Raw genomic sequence first — 15,846 nt, 5'->3', positions numbered from 1 at the left:
GCAGAGGGAGGAACACTCCCAAACTCATTCTACAAGGTTAGCATCATCCTGATACCAAAACCAGACAAAGATGTCACAAAGAAAGAGAACTACAGGCCAATATCACTGATGAACATAGATGCAAAAATCCTCAACAAAATACTAGCAAACAGAATCCAACAGCACATTAAATGGATCATACACCATGATCAAGTGGGGTTTATTCCAGGAATGCAAGGATTCTTCAATATATGCAAATCAATCAACGTGATACACCATATTAACAAATTTAAGGAGAAAAACCATATGATCATCTCAATAGATGCAGAGAAAGCTTTCGACAAAATTCAACACCCACTTATGATAAAAACCCTCCAGAAAGTAGGCATAGAGGGAACTTTCCTCAACATAATAAAGGCCATATATGACAAACCCAAAGCCAACATCGTCCTCAATGGTTAAAAACTGAAACCATTTCCACTAAGATCAGGAACAAGACAAGGTTGCCCACTGTCACCATTCTTATTCAACACAGTTTTGGAAGTTCTAGCCATGGCAATCAGAGAAGAAAAAGAAATAAACGGTATCCAAATCGGAAAAGAAGTAAAGCTGTCACTGTTCGCAGATGACATGATACTATACATACAGAATCCTAAACATGCTACCAGAAAACTACTAGAGCTAATTGATGAATTTGGTAAAGTAGCAGGATACAAAATTAATGCACAGAAATCTCTGGCATTCTTATATACTAATGATGAAAAATCTGAAAGTGAAATTAAGAAAACACTCCCATTTACCACTGCAACAAAAAGAATAAAACATTTAGGAATAAACCTACATAAGGAGACAAAAGACCCATATGCAGAAAATTATAAGACACTGATGAAAGAAATTAAAGATGATACAAATAGATGGAGAGATATACCATGTTCTTGGATTGGAAGAATCAACACTGTGAAAATGACTCTACTACCCAAAGCAATCTACAGATTCAATGCAATCCCTGTCAAACTACCACTGGCATTTTTCACAGAACTAGAACAAAAAAGTTCACAATTTGTATGGAAACACAAAAGACCCTGAACAGCCAAAGCAATCTTGAGAATGAAAAATGGAGCTGGAGGAATCAGGCTCCCTGACTTTAGACTGTATTACAAAGCTACAGTAATCAAGAGAGTATGGTACTGGCACAAAAACAGAAATATAGATCAATGGAACACGATAGAAAGCTCAGAGATAAACCCACGCACATATGGTCACCTTATCTTTGATAAAGGAGGCAAGAATATACAGTGGAGAAAAGACAGCCTCTTCAATAAGTGGTGTTGGGAAAACTGGACAGGTACATGTAAAAGTATGAAATTAGAACATTCCCTAACACCATACACAAAAATAAACTAAAAATGGATTAAAGACCTAAATGTAAGGCCAGACACTATCAAACTCTTAGAGGAAAACATAGGCAGAACACTCTATGACATAAATCACAGCAAGATCCTTTTTGACCCACCTCCTAGAGAAATGGAAATAAAAACAAAAATAGACAAATGGGACCTAATGAAACTTAAAAGCTTTTGCACAGCCAAGGAAACCATAAACAAGACAAAAAGACAACCCTCAGAATGGGAGAAAATATTTGCATATGAAGCAACGGACAACGGATTAATCTCCAAAATTTACAAGCAGCTCATGCAGCTCAGTATCAAAAAAACAAAAAACCCAATGCAAAAATGGGCAGAAGACCTAAATAGACATTTCTCCAAAGAAGATATACAGATTGCCAACAAACACATGAAAGGATGCTCAATATCATTAATCATTAGAGAAATGCAAATCAAAACTACAATGAGATACCATCTCACACCGGTCAGAATGGCCATCATCAAAAAATCTAGAAACAATAAATGCTGGAGAGGTTGTGGAGAAAAGGCAACCCTCTTACACTGTTGGTGGGAATGTAAATTGATACAGCCACTATGGAGAACAGTATGGAGGTTCCTTAAAAAACTACAAATAGAACTACCATACGATCCAGCAATCCCACTACTGGGCATATACCCTGAGAAAACCACAATTCAAAAAGAGTCATGTACCACAATGTTCACTGCAGCTCTATTTACAATAGCCAGGACATGGAAGCAACCTAAGTGTCCATCAACAGATGAATGGATAAAGAAGATGTGGCACATATATACAATGGAATATTACTCAGCCATAAAAAGAAATGAAATTGAGTTATTTGTGGTGAGGTGGATGGACCTAGAGTCTGTCATACAGAGTGAAGTAAGTCAGAAAGAGAAAAACAAATACCATATGCTAACACATATATATGGAATCTAAGAAAAAAAAGGTCATGAAGAACCTAGGGGTAAGACAGCAATAAAGACACAGACCTACTAGAGCATGGACTTGAGGATACGGGGAGGGGTAGGCTGTGACAAGGTGAGAGTGTGGCATGGACATATATACACTACCAAGCGTAAAGTGGATAGCTAGTAGGAAGTAGCCACGTAGCACAGGGAGATCAGCTAGGTGGTTTGTGACCGCCTAGAGGGGTGGGATAAGGAGGGTGGGAGGGAGGGAGATGCAGGAGGGAAGAGAAATGGGAACATGTGTATATGTATAACTGATTCATTTTGTTATAAAGCAGAAACTAACACACCATTGTGAAGCAAATATACTCCAATAAAGACGTTAATAAATAAAACCTCATGCATAAAGATGTCTGTTAGGAAATATTTAACACAAAACAAAATGCTGTAATGCTCAAAATAAGTTAATGCTACTCTTGAAGGCATTAACTTAATGCCTGGGTATGACTTAGGCACCCGGAGAATCTGGCCCATTAATTCTCTCAAAAGGTTCCTCTCCAAACTCTACCACATGGTAGGGGGGAGTAGCAAACTACTAACAGGACAAACCTGCCCCCTTTCCCCTCCTGTTTTTGTGTCTCCCCCTCCTCTCCCAAGCTAAAAATGAATTTTACATTGTTTAATGCCTGAAAAAAAAGAAGACTACTTCATTACTGGTGAAAATTATACGAACTTCAAATTTCAGTGTCCATGAATAAAGTGAAATACAGCCACACCATTCCTTTAGGTATTGTCTATGGCTGCTTTTAAGCTACAACAGCACAGATGAGAAGTTACTAAAGAGACCACATAGCCAAGAAAACCTACAAGTTTACTATCCAGCCTTTTACTCAAAAAGTTTGCCAAACCTTACTGTATCAACAAGTTAAATTACTTCTCACTTCTACAATGAGTAGCAAAAAATCTATTTCCTACTAGCCAAGACCACCTTGACAGTCACCCTCTTGATTTCTCAATTTTTTCTCTTTAACTTTAATAAATATTTATATAGTATTTCGATTCTAATTTTATTAAGGATTTTTACATTTGGGAATTGTAGAGTAGTCTTTCCTTGTAAAATAATGTGGTATCTTCAAAAAGTCACGATCCAGCCACACTCAAACTATTGGGTAAATCATTTTAACAAACTTTTATTGCCTGCTCATTGCATGCTGTGAGTCAAATACTTCTTGGTGCAGTAAAAACTACCCAAAACCCCATCCTTGCCCTCAAGAGGCTTACAGTCTAATTAGACTCTAGTAACTATAAGAACAATTTCCCCAAAGATCACTCCACAGTTGAATCTTACGTTAAGGGGTCTTAGATATTTTACCAAGAATTCTAAGCTATGTTCCTTAAATAAAAAAGAAGTCTTATATAAGCAGTAAAGAAATAGTACTCTGCAAACAATTCTGGTAAACTTTGGTGGTTTAAGTCCCATAACTTCTGCATTCCCATGACCACATAATCAAAGCTTCTTGATCCTTTTTGCTGTGTTCATCTCCGCTTTGGCCGTTTGGACCTAATCCTAGTTCAATACACTAAATGTAGTCACCCATATTCACTCATTTTAGAGAACGCACCAATTCAAATATCGCTGAAACTTGCAAACCTCTCTGTGTTGCCGGATACCACTCTGATGGCAATGAAGGCAAGGCCGTTTGCATATGTGATTATTAGTCCCCAAAGTGATGACACCGAGGCTACTTCCACAAACAACCCTCTACCCAAAGGAGACAGAGACCCAGCTGTGAGGTGACCTCTTCGGAGCTGTCCCTCAATGCCTCAGTGGCCTTCGCATTTTTTTAAAGTGACTCATGGCCTCAAGTCAGTTTCTGCAGAGAAGCCAGGTCCGTTCCTTTCCAGCACTTCCTGGCTAGGGTCAAATTCAGTCCGATGACAGCCCTACCCCCAACGACCCTGCACCCCTCTGAGGCTCAGAGCCAAACTGGCGAGAAGCCCCAAAGTTAGACCAGCCTGGAGCGTGGCCGCAAGGCCTTGGCCATCCGTCCAGCCCCAAGCCCGCTCCGCGGCCGCACCGCCTTCTGGGCAGGCCAGCGCGCGCCGGGGCAGGCGGCGGGGGCAGGGAGCGCCGCTGCGCTGACCCAGATGGGGCGCCCGCCCGCGCCCGCACGCCCGCGCCCGGGTCCCCGGCACCCAGGCCCCGCGTTCGCCCGCGTCCCCGACATCCTGGCCCCTCAGGCACCAGCCCGGTCTTTATTCCTCGCGCGCCGCCCGCCCCGGCCCCTCTTCACCCCACCCATTGAGCGCAACTTCCGAGCGCGGCCGCGGAGCGCCCCCCGCACCTGCCCGCCGGCCCCTCCCGGCCCGGCTGCTCCGGATTACCTGTTTGGGGGTCCTGCGGTCTGGTCCTGGGCGATGCCGATCCGTTGCTCGGCCCCTCGCGCCCTCCTCCCGCCTGCCCTCCTCCCCTCCTCCTCCCCCCTGAGTAGGAGTCGGTGTCAGTCACGCCGCTCCTGGGGAGAGTGGCCGGCGGCTTCCGGGAGCTCCAAATACAGACAAGCCGAGGGGGAGAGAGAGGGAGAGGGAGGAAGGGAGGAGAGCCAAGCTCTGCGGGTGGGGAGTGGAAATAAAGGGGAGCGGAGAGGGGAATGGAGGAAAGGAGGGGCAGATGGGCCGTGGGAGAAAAGAGAGGGAGATGAGGAAGGCAGAGGGCGGCAGGCTCTGAAAGAAATGAATTCGCTGCATCAGGCGGCATTGCAAAGAAGTCTGGAAAGATCCGGGAGGCTCCTGGCTGAAAGAGCCACAGATTGGATCCTCAAACACTTGTGCAGAGAAATGATGGGTCCTTAAGAAGCAAGAGACGGGCCTGTGTGTTCCCCAACCCCAGGATAGGGATAAAGGTCCTGGCTGGAGAGGGAGGGGGACAAGCAACGCTTTAGCTAGACATCAAGCTGAGATGCACTCATATTTTGTAACGACATTTTAAAAATATATTTTAAAATGCACTTTACATACATCTTTTTAAAAAATTGCCTAATTGTTTAAAAATAAATGTACCCTAAACCAATTATTTTTATTGTGCGTATTTGTGGCCATTCCTATTTATAAGTTGACTGTAATTACAAAATTGGAGATTTTTTACTTTTTTGTTAACACTGTTAGAAGGAAAACACTGATTTTCAATTTTCATTAGTTTATTTCCATCTGAAAAAGTAGACTTAAAGCTCTTCATTGAATGAATGCTAGGAAAATAATTACAGAGAAGAGAGAAGGGGTGGGTGTAATCGATACTTCTTAAAGCAATATTTCCAAACAAACACTAGGATGGGTATCTAAAAAGCCAATATTCTCTGTCAGTGTTTAAATTGCATGTAATTTGGTTCTGTGCATTACAAGGCTTATTCTAACACCACAGGTCACAACTTGAATGAAGGTTTTTCCTATCACACATTGCTCTTGTCCAACAGTGGTGATAAGGAGTGCCTCTTTGCTCCCCTTTGTCTGGAAAAAAGGGAAACAAAATGACATTGCTTATGTCATTGATAACACTGCTAAATGAATGCATACACTGCAAATATCCAGGGCCAGTGCTGTCCCTATCATGCACATGTCTTGCATTTGGTAGGTAATTAATACATTTATACTGAAGAATGAATGAATGAAATTATATATATACATTTATGTTCCAGGGATGCCAAAAATAATATATCCTTAAGAACCAATTTTTACAGGTTCAAAGGAAACTTTCAAGCATCCAGTCTAACATGACTTATTTTTCTCTAGCATTAACTTCAGCAATCATTAATAGAGCATTTCTTTCAGCTAAGTGTATTTTGCACTGGAGTATAAAGTATTATGGAGTATAAAGGTGAATGAGGCACAAATCCTCCCCTTAGGTTTATAAGATAGTAAGATGATGAAGAGAGTATAAAAATAACTACAGTGTAAGAAAGACTATATAAAACATGTCCTAAGAGAAATATGAACAAAGTTTGTGGATGTGCAGAAGAGGCAGGTTGCTTCTAGTGCTGGGGACAAGAGAATGCATCCTGGTGGAAGTAAGAGTTGAGTCTTCAAGCAGAAATGACAATAAGAATGGGCAGTGGGGGAAGGGCACTCAAGATGAAAGGACAGCAGCGATAAAGATGGAGAGGTGATAAAGGATGGGACATGAATGAAGGACAGTGGGTGAGCTTTGCTGGAATGGAGAGCTGTGCGACCCAGATCTGGGAAGAAAGGATAGGTCCCAGCAGATAGAGGCCTTCAATCTTAGCCTAAGTTGTTTGAACCCTAAGGGGCAGGCACTGGGGGATTGTTGACAGTTTTGAAGCAGAATCATGATAACAACAGTTAATTTGGTGATGTTGTCTAGGATTGGAAAAAGATAGGAGACAGGGAAATTCTCTAACAAATAATTCACTAGTTTGGAGGGTCTTAAGCCTCTTGAGTCTTAAGCCGGTGCCTGAATTCTTCCCTTAACTAATTCCATCTCACACAGCACCAGTCTGCTATGTGACGCATGCCCAATAGGGCTACCCCCGCCAGTGAACTCTTCTTTCTCACAACTCTCTAACATTTATTGTCCATATTTTCCAACTAGACCTGAAAGTTCCAAGAAAGCAAAGATAATGTCTGTTTAAAGGTTCAAGGCTATTTTCTGGAGGCTGACACAGAGAAAAGTCATTGAGTACATATTTATTGATACATTTTTCTTTTACAGGATTAGTTCTGAAGGTGGTGGAGTTGGAAAGAAGTGGACAGATGCTGGGCTCTTCTAAATCTTTTCTGACCTTGATATTCCCACCCAAACCCTTGCCTTTCTCCTTAACAGACTATCTCATTATCTGTTGTACAAGGAGGCTGGTGCTATGTTAACTTCTATACCTTTTCCTTACACTTAATTTGAACTAATGTCCCCTTCGTTGCCAAAACTAAGAGTATTCTCGTCTTATTCCACCTTGGTCCTCTACATTGCATCTGAGACGACTCTTCCCCATTGATTTTGTCCCTCTGGATAACATTCCAGTTGCCACCAGCCAGGCTGTACCAGAAAGCTGGTAACACAATAGACACATGGGGGAGAGGGGGGGGCCATCTTTGGAATGGTTGTGCTGTTCTGCCTTTCTTTATATAGTGTAAAACTTTTAAATTGACAATTTTATATGAAGGGGCTTTGCTAGGACCTCAACACAGAGTAGGTGACTCAGGACCTTGAAATTCACAGTCTATAAAGCTTCTACAAGAATCAAGTGAAATCCAGACTTCCATGATCCTCTCCCAGAATCTGCTCCTGAGGTTCAAGGGCACCTGTGGAGCAGTCTGACATGCAGGCGGCTAACCATCTCTGAGCTGGCTTGCTGAAGAATTCTCCCCCAAAGGGATGTATTGGATGGAAACAAACGAATGCAAATATACCCACTTCCTAAGCAGTGTTCATGCTTCTCAAAGAGGTGCAAGGAGAGAGAATGGGTCCCTGGATTCTCAGTTGTGCCCTAAATGAAGTTATGCTAGGGCCCCAGGTCTCTGTGAAGCGTATTCTACCCTCATGACTGCTGAGATAGTGAGACCAGACTATAGTCCCCTTGCTGTTTTACCTGAATCCCCTTTCACCTTTTCCAGTAAGAGACCATACCAGCAACAGCCAATGAACACAGTGCCCTTTTTTGGGAGCTTTTCCCAGCCAATGAGGAGGAAAGGAGAATGATGACATGCCTCCACAAACATGCCTTCTCAGGAGTTAAAGTTTTGAAGAACACGTTACCAATGTCCCATGAGAGTTGGCATTTCATTTCAATAATTCCCAAGTGGGAAGTTATCAATGGTAATTTTATCAGCAGTTGATACACACATTGTGGATGCTGAGAATACCACACTCAGCAAACAGAGCATAATAATCATAGATAAAACTTACTGAGCACTTACCATGTGAATGAGGCCTTTATATTCTTTCTTCTTAAAGAGGGAACCGGGGTAGCTCAGCTCTTGCATCCTGACCCTCTTCCTCTTCATTGGAAGCTTGTGCTCGAGAAGTCAAAGACTCTAAAAACAAATTTAAAATATTCCAAACTTTTGTCATGTGAAGGTCCTTAGTAAAGATTTCTATCTGATTTACTTCCGTATGTCCTGACCCAGCATCTATAAGAGAGAGGATTCTTTGATGGCTACACTTTGTGGTCTGATTGTCCCTGATGTGGAGGAATTATACTGAGCTTTCACTGGATGGGACAGCTACAAAGTACGGCAGAGCGGGCCACATCATATAACCTTCGCAACACCACCTCCACTGCCCACTTCTCCTCCACCACCGCACATGGGCCCAGCCTCCTTTGGCTACACCTTGTTCTTGGTCACATAGTTCTGGCACATGGAAACAAATTGGAGGTAGCAGCACACAGCCCTCTTTTTCCCAAGGTGAGGATTCTCAGTCATTATTTTGATAATTCAGTCCACCCACAAATGGGAGTGGGGGTGGGGGGTTGGGAAAGATGAGCACGGAAGGTGAGTGGATGAACTGTAAAGGGAAGAAAGCAAAGGTGAGCAATGCCAGGTTCCCTAGCACTGCAGACACTAAAAATGACACTTTTTATTTGTTCAGTGAATTCTTAACCTGAGATTCCTAGACAGGCTTCAGGAGTCTGTGAGTTCCATGAATCGTGTGTTATGTTTTAGGCTTTGTGCATTTATTTGAGGAGATGATCCACAGCTTTTATCTTATTTTTTTGGAGTCATCTATGTCGAAATATTGACCGCGATATCAATGATTTTATGGAAGTGCAAAACAGAGAACTGGTTCCTTCCTGCTTTTTCTTTCCAAGTCCCTCCGCAAAGACAGAATCTCAGGCTCAGGTGAACAGAGGCTTTGGTTCTTCAGAACAGAGGTGCGATCAGCCTTGCTGAACAGAATTATCCAGGCAGATCATGTTTGGTATGTTCAATCTTTTGGGAATATCTTCTCTTTTTAAAGGGCATCTTGTGATGGTCATACTTTAACTCAAAGGAATAATTCACTAATCCCAGGCACCGAGGAGGGGGGGATGGGGTAAGGTTCAGAGGCATTTGAGAAGATGACAAGGGCTAGTGGACACCACTCAGGCCACCGGGCATGTCTCTAATAATCCACTTTGTGGATAAGACTGTCCCTGCATGAAAATTTTATGTCATTAGAAATAGATAGAAATAGAAATAGGTTTAAGACTGCTGGTCTTAAACCTAAGGATTATTTTTATATTCCACTGATTTGTTGGAGCTATACCTAAATACTCCAGTCCACATTTATCTCTTCTGTCATTGAATCCCTTGGAATTTGAATAAATATACTGTTTATTCATTAAAATATCAATATAAAGAAATTACTCTTAAATTTTTCCCCCGTTTTCTGTTTTCCAAGTCTCCCCTGTCTATATTTAAATGCCTCAAGGCAGGACCATACATAGTCCAAATTTACTTTATGTCATTATGTAACGCTAAAGAAAGTGCTGCCCATAGTCTTTCTTTTTTATTCAAACAGAAAGTCACAAAAATTATTATCATCCTCATCAGTTCACTCAGTCCCATGTAATTTATTTTTTTTATCTTGATCTTTTGTTAGCACTTTTATGAATTCATCAGTTTCCATAGTCTCTTCCTCTTGGCATATGTTGACAAAGAGCCTCCATTCACCTGTTGGCCAGGTGCCCTTGTGCCGGGGACACCTGCCCAGCTGTACACAGTGGCCCTAACCAAGGAGAACATGACATGCAATCAATGGTAAGTAGTTTCCATTGGTTTGCTTACTGAAACAAATCCAGATTTAAAGTCAGAGCTCAGAGAAAGAGACAAGTGTGTCTGAAATAGTACAGAAAATAAAACCATTGCCCATGGTGTTTAATATATATTTTTAAAATTCTAATTATTGGGAAGAAATAAGATGACTTTGAAAACAAAATTAATGAGAAGTAATAGGATTAATTATAATTAGTTAAAATTAACCAATAATTATAATAATCAGCCATATTAATAAAAACAGAATTAATAACAGCCAGATTCAAAGTTTGGAGACAGTCTAAGGGAGAAAGATTATCCAAGAGAATTTAAGAGACCTAGTGGTATCAATATGAATCCAGAAAGAGTATAGAGAAAAGGGCCAACTCGGTATTTAATTCTTCTGAGTGTAAAGAAGGTTCAAGAAGCTGAGTTGCCTGAAACCAATGGTTAGACAAGGGTTTATTAGTAATAAGGCAAACTTATTTATCTTTCATTTGAATGGAATATCTTAAAACTAATGAAAATAGGGAATTCCCTGGCAGTCCAGTGGTTAAAACTCGGTGCTTTCACTGCCGTGGGCCCAGGCTTAATCCCTGCTCGGGGATCTAAGATCCCACAAGCCATGTGGTACGGACAAAACAAACAAACAAACAATAATGAAAATATAGAACAAAAATAATCATTTCATCCTAACATGACACACTAGTATTTGTATGTTCTTTCATTTCTTTTCATGTTTTCTATGTGATATACTTTGTCGCTGTAAGTTAAAAGCGAAGTCAAAATGTATAGCTAAAATAGAGAATTAGATTTCAGTTTAAAAACTAAGATTATGTTTATTAAGGGGAACACACTTGCCTGTCTCATTTGATCACAGCAAAAGTAATATATAATATTGCTGTAAGATGGAACAGCTAATGGTGGGGAAGAAGGAAAGACTGAAGGATGTGGAGAAGTCTACCTAGAACTTACCCAGAATTAACAACGCTCTTTTAAGTGATGGAAATGCCACAATATCCATCCACCACCCACCTGGCGCACAGAAGGCTCTCAACTGATATTGGTTGAACTGAATGTTTGACACATAACGTTCAGTTAGAGAACAACCTAGAAAATATGCATTGTCTAGAAGAAACTTTCACTGTTCAAAATAATTTTAAACAGTAAATATAACAATCAGTGGTCTATTATGAATTTAATGTTGTACATATATATTAAATACTTAGCATGTATTAAATACAGAGTATGTTTAATACATATGAAATAAAAAGTGGGTTGACCTGCAATTTCATGGAATCACTAAGACAGCAAGTGGAAAATTCCAAAACAATAACTCCGTCTAATCAGGTATATTCCTAGTCAGGGCATCTAAAAACATTTTACAATGGACAACTCTAGTTATCCAAGTTTCTGCCTGTTTTAGGTCAAGAGTCATCAACAAAACAGGAAGGATTAACTTCAAATAATTTTCCCGGCTAGATCTCACACTTGGAAAATAGTATTCTATTGAGTTTTGTGGATTCCTCCATTTTTTGGAAACAACACAATCCAGATTAAGTACTTTGTAATGACCCAAAAACAGAAAAGAAAAGACAAGAAAAAGAGGCTGATTTAAAACCTTGATCCTTCTTTACGACACCTCAAGAGTTTTGCTGATGTGATCCGGTTGCTTCTCAGCAAATGTAAGGGGTAGACTCAGGAGTTATTTAGGAGTCTGATCTACATGAAAGGAAGATCTATGAGCCTTCTTACCAATTCTGGTCAGAGGAGCCAGCATTTGTCTCCTCCTTCTCTCCCCCACACTTCCCACCCTAGATTATCTCCATCATCTTGTGACCAAAGGAGAAAATAACTCCCCAGCTGTCAGTGGCTTTCTCAGCTGCCAACACAAGAACTTGATCACACAGAGGGAAACTCCTGATTTAAGGAAAGACAGTCAACATGCACACTTCTGCTTATACCATCGGGGCTTCTGGTGGTGTACCTCTGCCTGCATCCACCAGTGCTCCCTGAAGCTACAGTAAAGACTCAGCTTTTTGTTGTTATTATTCTTTTAGCTTTTGCATAACTGGCCTTTTGAATATCTCACATGGACCACTGGCCACCAGGTTTTATATGATATAGAGAGAATATAACTTTGTTCACTTTCTGCCATTTTAGAAATTCTCTGGGTCCTGCTGAACCTGTTAATAGTGAATAGTGGACCAGTGGTGGGAGGAAGGGAGGAGGCTCTGACTGAGGAGCTGCGGCCTTGCTCAGTGCTGGCTCTTTGTCCATGCTTCTACTTTTCAAGAATCAATAGGGTTGGAAGCTGGAGACACTGGAGGTGTGTGACAGAGAGGAGAAAGGCGAAGATGCTCGCAGATCCATCTGGCAGTGCATGCATGGAGGATGGAGGGAGGCCTGGAAGAGGTAGCAGGAAAGGCATGGGGCTCTGTACAGGGCAGAGAGAACGGACAAAGCCAGAACTAGGACCAGCCCGTGGTGCCAGGGTTGGCTGGCTGGGCTGTGGGTGTCTTGGGGACGTGGAACCAATGCCTGGGATAAAAAGCTCCACGTCCACCACCCATGACCATGTGGCAGGTCTCCCTGAAAGTAGTCCTGAATTTAAATGGAAAGAGTCTAGAAGGGCTATATTTTCGATTTTTTAAGGATAATAAAAGCATTAATGGGTGAAATTCTGCATTTTTGCCTAAGTATCTATAATTTTGTGAATTTCTCCCAGTGGTGATGAAATAATAGTGGATGAAGTAAAATCAATGTAACCTCTGCAAATGCCTGTGGGGAGAGGGTGACAGACAGGAAGGGGGAGGATTCTACAGCACAGATGGAGTATAGTTTATAGTTCCAGTTTCTGACATGATGAGGAAGAAGGAGAAGATGCGGGGCTTAACTCTAAGTTGACTTCAGAAAAAAAAGTGATGAATTTCTTACTTCTCACAGATGTAGCAATGAAAATTCATTCTTCATTCAACAAAACTTGATCTTCAGACAAGTCTCGAATGATTTACTACGACCTCATAAAAAGTGCCGAAGAGATCTGTAAAATAAGACCAACCTGCTCACAGTTTTTAAAAAGTACAGAAAAGTCTGAATAGTTGTGTGCTGCCACTCAAACATGTTTGAGAAGCCTTCTACAATCATTACACGTACTTGAACTTTTCTTGTTTTATGTATTTTCTTGTATTTAGATTTTCAACTACATGATCCAACTCTTTTAGTGTCATGAAAACTCATTTTAAAATCGAATAACTGTATTTTTCTTTAGTCTAACTACTATAACTCAGAAAAGATTCTAGTGTCTGATTTTTCCTGTATTTGGGAATTCTTCTTGAAGTCTGATGTGGTCATTAAAAAAGATTGCAAAGAAAAGTAACTATAATCATAACCCTCTTGTAATCTAAAAACAACTGATGTCAGGAAGTAGCTGTGCAGCTGAAATGTTTAGTCAACACCTCCTTGATCATGTCTAACCAGAACCTGAATAAAACTTACTAAGAGGGCTTCCCTGGTGGCGCAGTGGTTGAGAGTCTGCCTGCCGATTCAGGGGACACGGGTTCGTGCCCTGGCCCGGGAAGATCCCACATGCCGCAGAGTGGCTGGGCCCGTGAGCCACGGCCGCTGAGCCTGCGTGTCCAGAGCCTGTGCTCCACAACGGGAGAGGCCACAACAGTGAGAGGCCTGCGTACCGCAAAAAAAAAAAAAAAAAAAAAAACTTACTAAGAACACCAGTGTCATGAGCTTTCCATTTATTTTGCTCTGATTTCAAATGTCCATTGAGAGATTTTTGTCCTCCCACCCACCCAAAGACAGAGAGCTGGTGGCAAACTGGAGCAAATGCTGACATAGATTTGCATTTTCCAGGGTTCTTTAAAGCACAAGTAAGAGCGCCACAGCCTCCCACTGAGTAGCAAAAAATAGCCAATTTTCCATGGTCCACTGGAAAATTGGCATTTATCAGTGAGGGAAGCTTATTCATTATGTAAGAGTACATTCTGTAGATAGTTTTTCAACTATCCACATAAAATCCAGCCCCAGTGCCAAGGTCCCAGATCTCATCTTGCCCTGGTATCTGGAGCAATGATGACCAGGCTGTGTTTTGAGCCTGCTTGAGGATGGCTGATTCATTGTAGCATTTGCTCTGTGTATTTTAAGACAGGAAGCCAGTACAGTTCAATAACTCTTCCAGTTCCTGGCTTTGGAAGTAAGCAGACAGCAAATTTCATTTTGCACGTTAGTTCAAACCTGTCACGTTCAAACAACTTCAGCAACCCTCTAGAGAGCAGTGCTGCCCAGAAGAACTTTCTGTGATGATGAAGGTGTTCATCTAAGTGTGCTTTTAAAAGTTCAGGTGTGCTCCCCTCCCCCTCCCCACTCGCTTCATCTCCCAGAGCAGAAGTCTCCACTACCACTTCCAGGAATCATCTTTATCAGTCACCCTTCAGCGAGGGCTGAAAAACTAAAACAGCAATCAGACAGGGAAAGAATGAAGATGAAACAGATTTCTAGCAACAAGTGTTCTAGAGTTGTTCTGTCTAATATGGTAGCCACTAGACACAGGTGGCTATTATAATTTTTACTAATTAAAGTGAACAATTCAGCTCCTCACTGGACACATTAAAAGGGCTCAATAGCCACATGAGCTAGTGGCTGCTGCTTTGGACAGTACAGCATTTGGCCATCCAGTAGGATATAGGAGAAAAATATCTTTGTAATTTACATGTAAAGCCCCATTAACGGGTTAATAAGACACAGTGATAGTTTTATATAAAGAAGAGAAATTTTTAAAAATTAACTTGTTTAGAAAAATTTCAAATAAACATGCTCTTGACAAAATTTAACTAGTATATAAAGAGTAGGGTGTAAAATGTAAAAGTCTTTTCTCACCTCCAGCTACTACAAATTCTTCCCACTGTGGCACTGAATATAATCATGATTTAGTGTGTGAGTGCGTGTGTATTTCTCAAAAATGCCTATGTAAATAAACACAGGTAAAGGTTTTCAATATCAGCCATTAAGAAAATGTAAACTAAAACTACAATGAAACACTTCTCATTTAAAGGGCTAAAATAATAAAAATAAAAAACTTACAATACCAAGTCCCCGCAAGGAGGTGGAGCAACTAGAACTCGCGTACATTGGTCATGGGAAAGCAAAATGGCACAGGCATTTAGAAAGAAACGTGACTTCTTATACAGTTAAACATATACTTACAATATGACCCATCATTCCTTCTCCTAGAGATTCACCCAAGTGAAACAAAAACTTAAGTTTACACAAACACCTATGTACGAATGTTTATATTGGCTTTATTCATTAATTGCCAAAATCTGGAAATAACCCAAATGTTCCTCAACTGCAGAATGGATAAACAAACTGTGGTCTATCTATGTAATGAAATACTACTGAGCAATAGAAGGAAAAAACGACTGATACACCTAACAAGAGGGATACATCTAAACATGCTATGCTTGTATACTATACGAGACTGTATACTATACGATTCCGTTTATATGACATTCTGGTAAAGGGAAAAAACTATATTGGGACAAAAAACCACATCAATAGAAGTCAGGGATTGAGGGTGAGGGCTGGGGTGGGGACTTACAAAGTGGCACAGGGGAGTTTTTTGGAGTGACAGAAAACTGTTCTATATCTTGACTGTCAGGTGACTACACAATTGTATGCATTTGTCAAAATACCTCAGTACTATACACTAAGAAGGGTGAATTTTGCTGTATGTAAAATTATACTTTAATTTTTTAAATGGAGAGAAAAGTAAGTTACAAAAAGTGCTTATGCCATA

General features: G+C 40.9%; 1 protein-coding gene across 6 annotated transcripts in view; it reads right to left on the bottom strand.

The window, feature by feature from the left end:
• The window catches only part of CAP2 (cyclase associated actin cytoskeleton regulatory protein 2), a 168,669-nt gene that overhangs the window by 131,568 nt on the left and 21,255 nt on the right, over positions 1-15,846 (bottom strand). For 3 of the 6 annotated variants that reach the window (XM_079935518.1, XM_079935525.1, XM_079935520.1), the window contains exon 2: positions 8,220-8,336. The gene's annotated coding sequence lies outside the window, so the exon portion shown is untranslated. Of the gene's footprint in view, positions 1-4,679; positions 4,767-8,219; positions 8,337-12,974; positions 13,081-13,535; positions 14,124-15,846 lie in introns of those variants that run through there. The other 3 variants (XM_079935519.1, XM_079935521.1, XM_079935522.1) reach the window with 3 other exon arrangements.

This window comes from Stenella coeruleoalba (genome assembly GCF_951394435.1).
Source record: "Stenella coeruleoalba genome assembly, chromosome: 10".
Classification (NCBI taxonomy): Eukaryota; Metazoa; Chordata; class Mammalia; order Artiodactyla; family Delphinidae; genus Stenella; species Stenella coeruleoalba.
Note: the sequence above shows the minus strand (reverse complement) of the source record. Positions and strands in the feature narration are given on the sequence as shown.